Source organism: Scleropages formosus, chromosome 1 (assembly GCF_900964775.1).
Source record: "Scleropages formosus chromosome 1, fSclFor1.1, whole genome shotgun sequence".
Lineage (NCBI taxonomy): Eukaryota > Metazoa > Chordata > Actinopteri > Osteoglossiformes > Osteoglossidae > Scleropages > Scleropages formosus.
In genome coordinates this window covers 28,152,751-28,166,395 of record NC_041806.1, presented here as the reverse complement: position 1 = coordinate 28,166,395, position 13,645 = coordinate 28,152,751, and the positions used below count along the sequence as shown (strand labels likewise).

The 13,645-nt window shown below is 42.4% G+C and overlaps 1 protein-coding gene across 7 annotated transcripts in view; it reads right to left on the bottom strand.

The window, feature by feature from the left end:
• The window catches only part of usp9 (ubiquitin specific peptidase 9), a 43,653-nt gene extending 33,749 nt beyond the window's left edge, over positions 1–9,904 (bottom strand). For 4 of the 7 annotated variants that reach the window (XM_018739194.2, XM_018739198.2, XM_018739195.2 and 1 more), the window contains exon 1: positions 9,378–9,904. The gene's annotated coding sequence lies outside the window, so the exon portion shown is untranslated. The remainder of the gene's footprint in view (positions 1–9,377) is intronic. The other 3 variants (XM_018739196.2, XM_018739197.2, XM_018739200.2) reach the window with 1 other exon arrangement.
• Positions 9,905–13,645: the final 3,741 nt, after the last annotated feature.

The window sequence follows — 13,645 nt, the reverse complement described above, 5'->3', positions numbered from 1 at the left end:
CTCTGCTCTCCTGAGCTCTGCCCACGAGACCTTATATTCCAGCACCTGTCCACTCCCTTGATGCTGCATCCCAACCTCCTGGCTGACTGGTCTTCCTCTACCGCTGTGGACACCTCCTTCTCAACCAGCCTGTGCCTCTCCTTTGCATGGACCTTGTTAAACCTCCGCAAAGGAACACTGCCCAAAGCAGCCCTTCCAGATGCCAATTTTTTTTTTTAAAAGGAATTATTATAAAGTGAAACTTTCTATTCCACTTTATCTGCTTACAAAATTTCTTAAAGACTCCTTCCAGTAGTCAGCTGCTTTCCCTGCTGTGTGGAGTCATCACGGAAAAGTCCAACACCAAAGACGTAAGCATGTCATTCGTAATAGTTGACTCTCAGAGCGCATACCAAAGCACTTCTTCCCTAAAGTCTCTAGTTCCTGTAGCGTGATGCTAAAATACTGTCTGTTTTGTCTAAAGGGGAAAAAATGTTCAACATCCATGATGCCTGATTTGTGCACAATACTTCCATATGCATTCATTCAGTACTTAAGATATAAATCAGTGCTGCAAAACTCAAAAATTCCCATGTATAAGTAAAATGTACAGATTACCTTTCTATGATTTAGTAGAAAGATTTAGATTTTTCTGATTAGTAATATCTTCCTTGTTCTACAAAGTTGCAGATATATATGTTTATATAGTTTTACTCACATGGCTTCTAACATTATGCCTTTAAGAACATTAAATACCCAAAAATATAATAATGGACAATACATGCAAAGTTAAGAATATTGCCACATATGGAAATAGCCTGCACCTGTGACAATCATGCTAAGAAACGCACAAATCCCTCACATAACACATAAATAATGGAGTAAACAGTTACATGTTTATCATTCATTTAGTATTAAGATAGAACAGGTTGCAAAGTGGTTAGAGCCACACAAAGGACTTGGGTTTTACTTCCTGCTTCAGTCGGTGACAGTGGTTTTTTTGCTGTATAGCAGTCCCTTAAATGACACCTCCATGTGTCTCTGGGAACCTCTCTAAAAAGCAGGGGAAGAAGGACTGACAAGTCAGATTTCCAGCCGGGCACGTGGCTCTTTTATTTATCCATCAATCAAATTAATAAGACTTAAGTAGCACTCCGTAGGAAACTAACTATCCCAACTTCAATTCAGGAGAGAGAGAGAGACTGCAGCCAGCAGCAGCTTCCATGGGGGACATAAAGACATGGTCCCACCAGAGAACCCAGCTCATTCTGAGATCACAGCGGTTTCAGGAACATCTCAAAACTTTAGGAGAATGAATGGCCAAAAAAAAAAAAAAAAAAAAAAACCCTAAGCATTTTAGTTGTTCAACCTGAATTCCAAAGAAACCACAAGTTGCACACTGTACAAAAGTTATGCAATTTAAGAAGCTGCTGTGACACTGATGCTAAATTGACTGCATAAGGAACTTGGATAAATGAATGCACAGTTCAGGATTCCGACACCATCGCAAACAGCGTCGAAGCGCTGCTCGGGCTCATGCAGCCGTGCGGTAAACCAAGCAACAGTTGCGCATGCTTGACTCCTTCAGATTAGGTCTGCTTAGGTGGCCATATTAAAAGTGTGTTTACAGCATGCTTGATTGCTTGAGTGACTTCCACTGAGCACAGATGTTTCTTCCAGTTTAAAAAGCATAAAGGAAGCCTGCAATTCACAAATGCCCTTTAACAGCTTTCAAGAAAAGAAGGTGACAGTCAAATAAAACCAAAAACAGCGAGGGAAGCAGTTAAACCACATTAAGCATCCATTAGTTACAAGACACAAAGAGCTGTTGGGTACAGTTGATCTTGAAACAAACCTCTAGATATGAAAAGGTCAACAACTTCAATCTGTGTATAGAGGAACCACAAGGTAACACTTCTGGACTGAAAACTTATGGCATATGGAAAGACATGATTAATAAATATGTCTGAGGTTCTATAAGCGCATTCCCTGTGCCCAGATTAGTCACTGGGATCCAATCCTGGAGAGAAGACTGGGAGTGGAATTTGTTGTTGGGCATCTTGTGGCCATGCAAAACTTGGGAGTTGGACACGACGCAAGCCAAGACTGCAGGGGTAGGCAACACACACCAAGAGAGACTGGACCCTGGCAAAGGAAATGGGTCAAGGAATGTCACCTCTCTGGCAGACAAGAGACTGGCTAGATACAGACTCATCAGCCATAGGTACACAAAGCCAGTAGCTTTTGGACCCTTTTTTGCTATCTGGAAGAGCATAAATTCAGCAACAAGATGCTGGATGCATTCTACAAGTTTCTTGGCTCATCCTGGCTTGACAGCTTCATAGTTTGTGCAAAACAGAATTTTTAGAATCACATTCATTCTGCAGAGGTTATGTTTCATCTCATCCCAGAGGTGTTTTACTGGTCTGAGAGGTGGGGACTATACAAGGGCCCAAGAGTAAAAGCGCCGTCATGTTTCTGGAATGATCCTGGGACTTGTACTTTGCGCCATGGTACATTAGGTTCCTGAAGGTATTAATCCGAGAAAGGCTAAACTGGCAACGAAGGGACCTGGTCAGCAAGAATGTTTGATTCCATAAAGAAACAAAACAATGTTCATTTAGTACTAAAACCTAATGTGCATCAAGAAAACATTCTCCACACCATCACCACCAGTCTGTATTGTTGACACCAGGAAAGGCGGGTCTACGGATATGCAATGTTAAGATCATCTTGTTTGAAGAGAGCATAAGACTTGATATATCAAGTTTGTGTTGTCTTGCCACTTATTTGTGACCTTCACAGACAGGATATCAATGTCCAGTTGAGGCTCAAAGGGTGTCCAGTCAGAAGGACTAAGGGTGCCATCTCTGCTGTTTAGATGTAACTTTTTCTTTTTGACCTCATCAAATGTGACCTTCAGTGTGCAGTCATGTGGTTTACTGTCAAGTGTGAAGCAGCTACAATGAAGATCAGCACCTATAAGTCAGGGGTCACGGTCTTCTCCCGGAAAAGATTGGGTTGTTTTGGTGTCCAGGTGACAGATGAACAACTACCCCCCATTGGAGGTGCTCAAGAATTTTTGGGTCTTGTTCAGGAGAGGTGGAAAAGGGGAACTGATGGTAGAATGCCGACAAAACTGCAGACACTAAGTGGTCGTGGTGAAGCAAGAGCCGAGTCGTCAGACAAAGCCTTCGATTTATCTCTCCGTATACATCCCCATTTTCACCTACGGCCATGAGCTTTAGCTAATGTTCAAAAGAATGAAACCAAAAATTTCAGATCACAAATGACCAAAATTAGACTTTTCAACAGGATCACTAGGTTCCCTCTCCGGGGCAGCACGAGGGGCTCTACAATTTGGGAGAGCTTCAGAGTGGAGCTGCTGCTTCTCCAGATCAAGAGTAGTCAGGTAAGGCTCCTGTTTTAGCTGTAACTGGGCAGATCCCAAGGGAAGGAAACCCTGGGACAGACCCAGGACACACTGGAGAGATTATATCTGTCAAATGGACCAGGAAAGCTGAAGATCGATCTTCCAGAAAGGGCTGCACACTGTTGTGCTTAATTAAACTTTACTTTTAAGAAAAACTTATTTCACAACATTTAACTAAGCACTACCATGATGACTTCAGTGAGCACCAGTTTACCATTTTCATATAATAATGCATTTAAGAGAATATCACATGTGTGAAAAGGCATGGTCCATAATTTTAATTTAAAAAAATTGCAGAAATTTAGCAAAATCATAAATTAATCTGAACCTCTTTTTCATACACTGAATTTAATTCTACTTGAACACAGCACACAATCTTTCCAGTTAAGCTTTTCCAGTGTTACATTATCGGTTTTTGACAAGCAATCAATGTCCTGATTTCTGATGGGAAATGTCAATCAGTAGTAAACTATTATCTAAACTAGTTCTTGGCTTTTGTAATTCAAATTACTATTGCAATTTAATTGTAAAGAACAATAATAATCGCTATACAATGTGCTCAGTTTTAATCTTGAATGAATACTATATAAATTATAAATCTGTCATTTATCGCAGACTTGCAAACACCACGAGCTGCCACCTTTGCTCACGTAACTGTCGTCTTTACTCATGCCAACCGAGCCTGCTACGAAGGTTTAGGGTCTCAAGTAAATATTCTGTAGTCTATGGAACTCGGCTGGGGTCTTCAATATGAACACTCCAACCACAAGTACACTAAAAATTATATTTTTCATTAACCCACTAAATTTGAAAAAAATGTTTAAATACAAAATTTAGTGTAAAGACACAAAGTCTAAGGTTTAACTACACCTTAAAAATGAACATTAATATAAACAGAGAAAACAATGCTTATGAATTCATTTTAAGTTTTTTTTTTTTTTTTTTGGGGGGGGGGGGGGGCGGGGAATGTGTGCAAAAAGGAGAAGAAGCTAAAGCTTGCTAAAACATCCATATTCCCATAAAAGAGTGAAACAACTGATTTAAAACAAGAGGTTATATCACAGGTTTCAATAACACTATTTTTAATTTAAATGTTCAGTTTTGGAACTTCCACATGCCACAATACGTTAAAGTGCTGCATTAAGAAATACAATAAAGGTGTTGGTATCAACATCAAACCACATAAAGCATTTTCACTTTTTGTGCATTTGATATTTAAGAAGCTACTCTTCTCACCCATGAGAAAAAATTATGCAAAACTGCACACAGGCAGATGCCCCAAGAGGTGAAAATGGCAAATATCACCTTAGTCAGGGTGCTATTATTTGAACAGAATTATGTCCTAATGTGGCTGACTAGACACTGAGTGCAAATATCCAACCGCCAACACTACTGCACATGTGTTCCCAATTCATTTTTTGGGTCGGGAACCTAATTCTGACAGTTTGTCTACGTATTCTAATATCTGTACATAGATCAGGTAATGTCCTCCTTCCTGACTGTTTTCTTTGCACGGTACAGTACTATCATGTTGGCGACACCGTGACAGTGTGCAGTGCTGCTGCTTCACTGCATCTCGGCTGTTGAGCCGTTGGGATTCGAACCCAGCTCAGTCCGTGTAGTCTGCATGTTCTCCCCGGGTCTGTGTGGGTTTCGTCTGGGTTCTCAGGTCTCTTCCCATAATCCAAAGACAAGCAATTTAGGTCAACTGGATGCTCCAACATGCCCATCGTGTGTCACTGTGTGTGTGTGTGTGTGTGTGTGTGTGGCTGGCTACTCCACGATGGGTTTGCAACCCGTCCAGGGTGTACCCCCCCCAGCCCTGTGGCCAGCAATTCTGGGATATGCTCCAGACTGCATTGACCCTGACTGGGACAAAGGGTTATCCAAACTACATGAGTGAGTAGTATTATGTTAATAGGTGTATATACAACAATATACAGTCTGTATCAGCAACATAAAGCTTTACTCATCTTACCAAACTAAATGCCCAAGAAAAATACTTAATTTTAGCAAACTACAAGCAAGTTCATAAACATTCACTGATTTTACATACATTACCACATTTGTGTAGAGACTGAGGCCCCACTGTCATTATGACACACAAGAGCCACACTCCAAAATATTCAGAATCTAGAAGTGATTAACTGGTTATTTTTTTTACAAAATGAAATCCCTTTTGAGTGATATATCTCACGTACAATTCTAACTTCAGGAGGTTAAAAAAAAAAAAAAAGCACTGATTGCTGTAAGATTAACAAGGAATATGAAATAAAACTAAACACACAGCAAGTTTCCCAGCAGCCTCAGCGTGCAGTCATTTGATGTGACAACACACATGGATTAATAATTAAAAAAGAAAAATCCCACAGAATTATTTGTCCTTGGAAGTATGTCCTAATAACCAACACGGCCCTTTTTTTATGAAGAAAAAGTGACGTTCAGCATTTCTGGCTTCATCCTGCAAAACGGAATGAATTTCATAAATGTTGCCTCACAAATGCAGCAAATCTTAAAACTCCTCCAAGAAGAATTCCCTTGCCACCATCATACATTTCTGTCCTAAAACAAATGTCTTTATAGGTCGTACAAAGATAACATTTGTGTCATACCACTTTTTTCGGTCTGGTTTTCTCATGCCTCCCAGAAAGGACAGTCTGTTGCACAATCGATCCACCTTCAGTTATCAGCCGACCAACCTGAGGCTGTTACTTATGGAGGAGCTCAAAAATGATATGTGCATTGGTGCTGGAAAATACATATAAATCCGATGCCTCAAATCTAGACATCACCTTGTTTTACTGTGGATTGGGGATTAATAAGCAAACATTCAAAACACAGACTAAGAGCATATGAAATGATCATAAAAATAATAAGAAAAAGGTTAAACAAATCTCTATATAAGTTCAAACTGAAATTTACAGTTATACACTTTACTTCCCACATGTGTACAATACAAACCACTTCAGCTTAACTGTAGTTTTCTAGAATCTTTTGCGTTCACCCTGACAATTACACGGACAACAAATTCATGACAAAAACCCAACGATCTTGTCCAGGCTTCAAGTCAGTCAATAATATAACGTATCAGTGTAAGAATATAGAACAGATGCTCAAAACTTAACGGGCTGGTTAACTCCTTTTGAAAACAGTGCATATATTTTACTTACTAACACAGATTGAGTAAATGGAATTTAAATGGCAACTTTCAAGTTGAAACATCATTCTGTCAAAGTTAAAAGTTACACAGTTCCCCTTTCAAAATGAGAAACTCTAAGCTCTGCTGTTTTCCCACAACTCTGCCAAAACTCAACATTTACCTTCCCATCAATGACCTGGGCAGGTATGGTGAGACTGATAACACCTGTACGAACTTTAAGAAGCAGTGAAACTGAGCAACCTTCAGATGATAGACAGTGAGGATTTTGGGGTTATGAGTCTCCATGGACCCCCCCACCTCCTGAAGCACTGGGTGCCAGAACTCAAATATATGGGAAATATTTATCTTGCAGCAGATATTTTTTCCATAAAGAAAGCTCACTTACAGCTTAATGGCAAAAACATCTTGTAGACAAGGGCTAGCTGTGTGTATTTTCAGTATTAACTACAGAAGAAGACGGAATGTTTTCATTTACTACTAGTGTAATGCAGTTTTACAGCTTACTCAGCATTTCAGTTTATTCCTACAAGTCTGCACATCAATTCTTCTGAGGAAATGAAATCAAAAAGTCTATTCTACATCTAGGTAGCACAGTAAGGTAAAATCTTAGGTCAAAGACAAACATTTACTGTAAAAATGCATTTATACAAAGAATTATCTTCAAAGCCAAACTGTTCCATTTGGAAACAAAACACCATGGTTTTCAGACCTCTAAAGAAAAACACTGTTCTACACAATGGATGTACTGCAAAGTACGTTATGAATCCAGATTAAAATGGTACTGTAAAAAGAGAAGAATATATGTTATAAAGTTAATAGCACAGCTCGTCTGATGATTCAAAGTAGTAATTTAACAAAAGACATCCTAAAGTCTACTGAGTCACAGTATCTGCTACCTTTAACAACCAGAAAAATAGATTTACCATTTCAAATACTGGGATCCGATTTTCTATGAACAGATTTATCGAAACTAGGTACCTACAAGAACTTGTTTTATTATACTAACGGTAGAAGTATCACGTAAAACTGAAATACACTCAAAATGAAAGAGTACGCAAAAAGCACGTTCAGTGGTGTTTTATGAACTACAAAAGCCACTCCAGCTGAAATCAACAGGTTTTACATATGAAGAAGGAAGAAAAAGGGGGGGGGGGGGGAAGAGTCCCTCACATAATAAAAGTTAACATACGAAGTCAGAGGTTACTTTGTGTCAGACTAAGACAATTCTGTTTACATTCCTCTCCAGCCTTTTAAAGCTGTTTCGGCCATAAATGCTTCTAAAAAAATATATAATATTCTTTAAAAAATTGTAAAAAAAAGAAAAAAAAAAAAAAAAAAACTTGACGTTCCTCATTTATTTTTACCAAAACAAGAAATCTATACTATAATAAGTTGCAAGCTTACTTTGCACGAATGCTGAATTTACAAAGAGCGAAAATGCTATACAAATGCGTTCAGGTGAACAAGAACCCCGTCAGTAAAATTAACCTCAACAATAAAAGTTGAACGCGACAGAAACGCGCACCAACATCCAGCACCCAGGAAATGGTGCCAGGGTCATGCACGGGGACCCACGGTCGCCAGCTCATTTATCACAAATGACTGCAGACTGATGTTCAGTGACAGAAAAGGAGATGAGAAGTGCGATAAAGAGAGATGCCCTCGCATCTCTCACCATAACGGCGGGACAGCTTTCGCAGCCTCTATATGGGGGGGATCCACTGGACGCCACAGGAGAGTGATCCTAAAGCAAATACACCAAACCATACGTATGTGCAGGATGACAGCAGGCACACCTGGCCACGTGTCCGGCAGCACGCGCCTTCCCACCGGGTTCCCTCATGAAGTGTAACTAATGAGCTCAAATGAGACACATCTGCACCGCATCAGCACTGCCGAAAGCAGCGTGTCACCCTGTCATAGATGGCGCTGGGAAGGAGTGTGTCGCACAGGAAGCGCAGTTTAGTCCGTTTCCTTTGTTGAAACCCTTCAAACATCATAATGCCAGTGCTGAACATAGCAGCGGCCTGTCGGCGAACTTACAGCGCGAATGTTTCGCCTTCACGTCACAAATATCCGACTGACGACGAACCGCAGTGTCACACTGGCTGGAAACACATAGCATGTCAAAGTGGTGAAAGAGCCACCGAAGCGAAAGCACTTACTGACACGGCGGCTTACACACGTTCCTCACCTCGGATGTCCAATGCGGACGTCAAAACAGAATAAACACCTCGCAGGGTTAAAAATGCACAATTCACTTTTTTCGTGCCATTCTCGATACAGTGCAAGTACGTAACCCGAGTCCAGTAGTGTGGTGAGGTGTGATCCAGCGCGGCCTGAGTTTCAGGCGGAATCCTCGGGCTCCACTGAGGCAGTGGGCCGCTTTCCAGCGCTTCCCCGCCGCGTCGCCTCACAACGGCGCCCCGCTCCGCTCCGTCCTCCCCGAACGCAGACAGCATGATCGCGGCTGCGGCACGGGACACCTCGCACCGCCGTCCCGCCAGCGTGACAGCCCACACAGGCGGCATTCCGCTCACACTGAAACATTCACGGTCTCACTCACCGCTCAAACCGGAGGCCGTCAGCCATTTTCCTCCTAGGGACAACACAGCGGCGGTGGCAGCCGGCGTCCCACTCGGCCCTGCGCCGTGGGCAACGCGCCGCCGTCATGCAACAAACCCCGCGACGCTTCGTGCCTCGCGGCCTTATTTCAAGGACCCGCAACACGGCGCACGTACCAGAAATGACAGAATAGCACAACAAAGGTGCGGGGCAGCGCCAGTTCGCCAGCTAGCTACTTACCCGAGAACGAGAACGGCTTCACTCCTTTCGGCCGGCTAGCTGGGCGCTCCACAGCCCGTGTGGCTCCTCGGGCCCGCGCTCAGCTTCATCAACACGCCCGGACAGCGGGTTCTGCCGCGAATTGTGTGCGTGGGGACGGTGTCACTTCCTTGGCTCTATCTGTGTATGTGTGTGTCTGTTTCTGGGTGTTTTTCCTGCGTCACCAGCGGCGGCAGTAGCAGCAGCGCCCCCCTCGACGCTCCTCCGCTCCCACCGCCTGTCAGTCGAGTCCCCGGCGCTCAGTCACTGATACTCGGCTCCAATATGGCGGCAGCGCCGGCTCCACAGGCACTTGCACATAATCCGACGCGCATTAGATTTTCTGCAGCGCAAACGGAGCTACAGAGAGAACTTGCCCTGGTGCGATGCGAGCGCCCGAGACCAGCTGCAATCCTTCCAGCCCTAACAGTGTCGCTCATACACACAATTCGGCACGCTGTCCCCAACTCCCCCCTGTACAGCGTTCGCAGCGCCTCCTCCCTGCTGTCACGGGTGTGTTCCGCCTATCGGACGCTTATGAAACAGAAGCCATTTTGGCTCCCCGTAAGGAGCCGAACGGCCTGTGTGGCCATGAATACAAAGAAAACATTGGACAGAGCGGCCCCTCCAGTTGCACCCAATGTGAGCTCGCTATTGCGGCTTCAGCGAGGGAATCGCGACGGTCGTGTCCGCAGTACCCGGATGATGAGGAAAAGGATGGTGGCGGTAACGATGATGATGATGATGTCATACAGTCACTGATCCACGTTCAGTTCACTTGACCAAGTGGCTTCCCAGACTTCCGCACTTCACTTTCGACCTTCGAACATGATTCACATTAAACAAGTCGCTCAGAAATTACGAATTTGAATAAAAACTCTTTTTGGGTAGTGGTCTGTAGCTCACATTCTTCCTGAGCTGTTTAACAATAATAAAAAAAAAAAATAGAGATAGCGCTTCACGCTCAGAGATGGGTAGTTTTCTCATGCCATCTCACTGTCTTCCCTAAATCTTTCTCAACTTGTATTTGGCAGGGCTCAGTGCTGGGCCCCTTACTCATTTACATTTATTCACTTAGCAGACACTTTTCTCCAAAGCAACTTCCAATGAGCTCTATGGAGTGTTATCAGCCGACACACCTTATTTACCAACGTGACAACACTGCTAGATATACTACTTAGAAGGGGTTACTCATCCATGCATCAGTGAAACACACTCACTCTCTGAACAGCATGTCTTTGGACTCTGGGAGGAAACCCATACAGACACAGGGAGAACATGGAAACTCCATACAGACTGAGCGGGGATCGAACCCACATTCTCTCGCACCACCCAGGCACTGTGAGACAGCAGCACCGTGTTTTACTCATCACTTCTCTACTGCTAGAGAAATATCATCACGTGTCACAGCTTTCCTCTTTGACGTCTCTGCTTGGATGAATGATCACCCTTTACGACTCGATCTTTCCAAGACCAAGATCTTCACCTCCTGGCTAGTCTGTCCACCTGTGAGGAAACATCTATAAAAGGACAGCTCCCTGATCTCATCTGCTTCATCGATTAAGAGCCTAGTACTAACAGTTGACTCATGTCTATGCCTCTCTCAATATCTTTATGCCATAACCCGGTCCTGCAGATATCTAGGATATCATCTGCAGGATCTGCTCTTATCTCACTATAAACTGTTTACATCTTCTGGTCCAAGCCATGGTGATATCCCAGCAGGATTACTGCAAATCCATCTTCTTTGGTCTTCTGGTCTCCTCAGTCAAACCTCTCCCGATGATCCAGGATGCCACTGCACGATTGGTGTTTGACTTACCAATATCTGAAGTTATTCTCATCTATCTCCCCTTCCTGCAGGTGTCAGCGTCAAATTCAGGGGTCTGGTTATGGCCAGATCACCAGAACCATCAACAGATCTGCTCTCCAACATCTACAAGACCTGATAAATTGCTATAACCCAATCAGACTGATATGCTTCTCCACCTCTGGTCACTTGGTGGTCCCTTGCTCAAGAAGTTCAAACTCAAGAGGTTTTTAATTATGGCTTCAATGTATGGAAACAGAAGGGGGTGCAGTGGCGCAGTGGCACAGTGGGTTGGACCACAGTCCTGCTCTCCGGTGGGTCTGGGGTTCAAGTCCCGCTTGGGGTGCCTTGCGACGGACTGGCGTCCCGTCCCGGGTGTGTCCCCTCCCCCTCTGGCCTTACGCCCTGTGTTACCGGGTAGGCTCCGGTTCCCCACGACCCCTTGTGGGACGAGCGGTTCTGAAAATGTGTGTGTGTGTATGGAAACAATTTCCCTCTTTCACCCAGAACTGCTGAATTCCTTTCAACATTCAAGAAGCTTTCTCAGAACACATGTTTTTGACTCAGTTCTCTCCTGATCTGCTCCATGAACTTTCCCTGCAATATCTGTAAAAAAATGTATTCCCAATCAATTCTATATACAGTAGATCTCTTTTGTGTAATTCATGCCTGCAAAAAGCAATGGTTTTACACTACAGTAACTGACTCTACTTTGAGAATAACATATCTGCATCTCTGTCATTCCTGTTGATGAAATGCATATCTGTTTACTCTTGAGTTGTATGTCACTTTGGAGAAAAATAAAAGTAAATGTAAACATCACAATTTCCTTGGGATGTTTTGTTTATAACCACGATACATATGTCAAATCCATTACATCATTAGTATCACTGAGTTTTTTCAGCATATGAGTTTTTTCCAGAAAATTAAGAAGAAATCTATCTTATGGAAAATAAAGAACGTAGAAATTGTGCTTTATTTTGTTAAGTGAGGTAGAGGTCAGATGGCACGGCAATATCGAAAAACAATCTGCCAGTAGTCATATTTCAGGTGACAAGAGGAATGATTGAAATATTAAGTATTAAAAAACAAAATGTTTCCAATGAATTTTTGCAAGAAACAAGCCATGTAAACAACGACACTTCTTAATCAATTCAAAACAGAGCCTTCAAAGAATTCTGGAGATTTGGAGATTAGTAAGATTTGAAAGATTTGAATAATCTGGCATAATAAAAACAGAAAAACTACGGATTGAGCTGGAAAGAATGAACATGAGAATAATCTTACGTTGTATTACTTTAAGTAAAACTGTCTCATTAAACTATTCATAGAAGTTCCATAGAACCTGCATGTGTGTTCATCTCACAGTTGGTTGTCTCACACTGAAGACATCATCGTCTATTATAGCAACAGCTAATCAACTTTATTTGCTGCACTTTCTGTTCCTCAATATATATAAAAAAAAGAATTCAGCAAATAATGCAAAATAGGAAGAGTAAGAAAATGTGTTGTGTATGCAAAAGCAGTTCCCAGAACCTCAACAGCTCCATGAAGATTTTTAGGTCAATGACAGTTCCACAGACGCTGCTAAACAGCTGCGTTTCACTGGATTTGGCTTGTGATCTGAATCGATCCTTAGAGCATAACGTTGAACAGCATGTCATTTCAATCATTTAAACTCACTGTAACTGAGAGGATCACAACTGCTGACTCACGGGGCCACCAGGCTGGGATTAACCCCTGCTGCACAGTAGGCCTCTCGGGCTGCTGCGTGTGCACTGCTTTCACACACACACGCACATACACACACAAACACACACACACAAACCTATTTTCTCGCTCTTTCCTTTTGTCTTCTCCTACACTGGAATGTACAATGTATTTGGCCCAGCAGCATTTCACTGTGAAAGATGTGCTTAGTTCTTAAGATGTGCTTAGTAGTGCAGTTCATTGAATCTGTAGAGTTTCCTTTGTCAGCAGCTCCACTAATCAGTAATCTTCAAATGGCTAAGAATTTAAAATAATACTGGCAACAATGAAAACTATGGGTAGATTTTTAAATCAACGTAGAGCGTGTGATGTTACTATTACAAACAATAACGAGTTTTCCTGCCATGAAAACAAAATCAAATATGTCAAGCAACGTACTAACAAAATTATTTCAAAACAATCTTATAGCATTTGCATCCTATGCTTTATGCCATCGACCCAGGAACTTAAAACAAATGGAAAACCAACAATGTGCAGGTTTCTTTTCAAAAGGGAGCAAAGAAAAGTAGAACTGAGAATGAAATGGAAACCTTAACTGCAGTAAGAGCTCTGAAATGTCAGCTATACCCTTTCAACAGTTATACTTAATATTTTTAAAAAACAAACATAATTTTTAAACATAAGCTATAATCAGGCAGGAGCTGTTATCTTTGCATCTGAAGGAGCGCAC